This window comes from Furipterus horrens, unplaced genomic scaffold (assembly GCF_987537825.1).
Source record: "Furipterus horrens unplaced genomic scaffold, mFurHor1.1.pri manual_scaffold_17, whole genome shotgun sequence".
NCBI classification, from domain to species: Eukaryota; Metazoa; Chordata; class Mammalia; order Chiroptera; family Furipteridae; genus Furipterus; species Furipterus horrens.
Window position 1 is genome coordinate 43,126,868 of NW_028327187.1, and position 3,527 is coordinate 43,130,394.

Consider the following 3,527-nt stretch of genomic DNA (forward strand, 5'->3'; position numbering starts at 1 on the left):
ACAGCTGAGCTCGTGAGAAGCATTGGGTGGAGTCAAATTGGTCTCCAAGATCTGACCTCAAACCTGGTGATCCAAATATTTTACATGAGCCACTTGTTGACAAAAAAAATATTATATTCCCACCTCTGCACATAAAACTGGGTCTCATGAAGCAGTTTGTTAAAACTTTGCCAACTGAAGGAGACTGTTTCAAGTATCTCATTTTGGCATTTCCTAGCCTGTCATTTGAAAAGATAAAATACCTTAATATGTATGTTTGGTAGGAGAACTTTATTACTTGTACACAATTTGACATACAGTAACAAGATAGAGTCTTTATATGAATAAAATAACTCTAAATAAACAGCATATTCAGGTAATTTTTTCTTTATTTTCTTTTGTATGTATATTTTGTATAATTTTTGGGACAAAGGGAGGGTATCTTGTACCTTAACAAGTTGATGTGATAGAGAAAAACTGGAATCATTTTTGGATTCAGATGCCAAAAGTTAGTCAAAAACAGGTGTGAGATCTAACTCAACGAAAATTGTGTTCCCCAGAGTAATCAATAAAATATAATTAGAAAACAATATTTCATTTAATGCTAATAACTATTTATTAAATGGAGTAATTAACCTCCCCATTTTCAGATGAGAAAACTAAGGCTTAAGGAATAAGTAATTTTTGCCCAAGGTCATTTGGCTTGTAATGTGGGAGATTGGGAGGAGAGTACTCCATCTCATGTCTGACTCTACAGCCTGGTATTAGAACTAGAGGATCTTACAAGTGTTCACTATTTTTTTATTCCAAGAAATAAAGTATGGGAAAACTGATGATTTCATGTTTCTTCTTACTTACATGGAAAATTGCTTATCCCTCCTGGTGGTAAATCTCACAGATAAACAAGCGTGTTTATTATACTTATGCTTAATTTAATGTTAGCTGTGTATAATAACATGCATTTATTTTTATAGGTCTACATGTGGTGTTTTCTTTCCACCAAATGGCACTGTCAACTTTGAAGGGCAAGTCAATGGATCCACGTAATAACAATTTATGCCAATGGTAGCAGAAAGAATATAATTCTTTCTTTTTCTTTAGTAATATTTTTAGGTGATGTCCAGGATTACCAACATAGTTATTTTAGTACTCTGAAGATTGGAAGCACGGGGTGCTTTATCTCCAGGTTATATTCTACAGGATATTAAATTATAGAAAAATTTCAGTGAAAAGTTTAGTCAGACTAGTTGTTTGTTACAAATACAAAACAACGGATTTCCAGTTTATTCTCTAGGCAGGATATAACTCGCAGACAGAGACACAATTTATAAAAATTTCCATAAAGTATAGCACAAGTTGTCCTACCTTGATGAACTGTGAATTATGGGTCAAATAAATCATTGTGGGCAGGGATAGTTTAAAGCAAATTAAATATATTCTAAAATAAATGTGTTGATAACAAAAACACCTATAACATATGGCTGACATTTAAAATTTTTTATTTAATAATAAGGTCTCCTGAAGCATCAAAATTAAAACTAAAATAATTTAATTTGTATTAGTAAGAACATTATAGACCATCTCCCTCACATTACAGATAAGTAAAACTGAGGCCTAGAGCATTGAAATGACTTGCCCCAATGTTCTGGTTCTTACAAAATCCTTCTATAAACTTACTTTACTCTTTAGCATTTGGGGGACTATAATTTTATTTTTATGTAATTCAGTTTCAAGAGTGGATTTGCAAATAAGTTAGATGATGATGCATTCCAGTGATATTGCCATAACCTGTACCATGTACTAGGGTAGAGTCCCTTCCAGCTGTCAGTTTCTTGGAGAAGAGAAATCAACAAAAGGGTACAGGCTGAGGTCAAATGACAGGTAGGGTGTGAGTCTCCAAAGTCTCACATCTAGACAGCAAAAGTAAGGTCAGGACTGACCATGATCAGGAACTCGGCCAACCAAATGAAATGCAAAATCCAAGCTTTTAGGACTTGGTCGAAGATGAGGGCTTGACAAGGAGACAAAGGAAGGCAAGGGAAACCTGAAACTCGGCAGTGATGATTTGCTTGTTTTGAGACAGTGCCTTCCAACAGATCACACCAGGCAAAGAGCCCTTGTTTGAGCCTGGTCTCTAATCATTTTCTCAGATTCTAAGAAGCATAAGTCACTACGTTATTCCTCGGGAAGCTGGAGTAAATTATTCACATCATTAGGACCAATTCAGTGTCTGCAAAGAGGTCACTTGTCAGGTCATTCTGCCACACAATGGGAAGAATTTATCTAGTTTGCTTCTTTAATTCTCCTTTCTTCCTTACCTTATTATTGAGTCTACAAAATTCTTTCTCTTCAGATAAAGGCTAATGAAACCTTTTCTCTTCAAGTCTGAGAAAGATTCTAGCTTTATTTATCCTTTCCAATTTTTAAAATCTTGATTGAAGCAGGCAGTACTCATTAAAATGGCATAATAATTCTGGATCGGTATAAGGCATAACTTTAATAGAGCAGAAAACCCATCAAGGAGAGAGGCATAGATAACAGATTTCAAGGTATTGGCTGTAATTATTTTCAACCCAAATATGAACACCAGTCTCTCCTACTTCTCAGCAACATATGATTATGTGTTGGAGCTCCCCAGCTGCACAGAATGTATGTGCAAACCTAGAACCAGTTGGTCAGCATTCTTCTTTTTTTAAAATTTGTCTTGAAACATTTAAAATAGTAACAGATAACATTTTTTTATTAGAAATGATTCAGAAAATTAAGGTCTTTTCTATACCTTATTTTCCATTTTGAGTATAATATAAAATTTTCAAAAATTAATCAATGCTTGTATTATAGAATTGTATACTTGAAACCTGTAGAATTTTTATTAACCAATATCACCCCAATAAATTCAGTAAAAATAAAAAACAATATTCTGATAATAGTGGAGTTAGTAGATACCCTTTCCACACTAGACATACAATTTACTTTTGAATTGAGATTAATCGACTTTGTCAGGTTAGGAAATTCTCCTTTCACTTCTGTTTTATTAAAATATTTTTTAATTAAAAATGCTTTCATTAATATTTATATCAACCCAAATTTTCTGTGGAGGAAAGAAAATCTTCTGAAGGTTTGGAACAGCTCAGCTTCTAAAAGGTGGATAAGAAAACTGGGCTAATTGAATGCTTATCAGTAGTACTATAATTATTTCCAAATGTTTCAGTGTTTTATAAATAATTAGAAGTACAAATTCTGTTTCTAAAAGTGTGGTTGATTCATAATTTATAACAATGCCTATGAAAGGATAAAGCATTATACAAATTCAAGAAATGCATGAGCATTAGTAATTATTTTAAATTTTATAAAATGAAAGTACTATGCTCAGGGCTAAATTCTGCTTTTAGTTTTTCTATTAAAAGCCATTAAATTAATTATAGTGCTTTGGTGCTCCATGGAAACTAAATATTTGCTTAAACATTAACATCTACAAACTTAAGGCCAATATCTTAAATCTCAGTACAGGTTACAATTCTTTTTCCTCACCACTAATATAGATCATT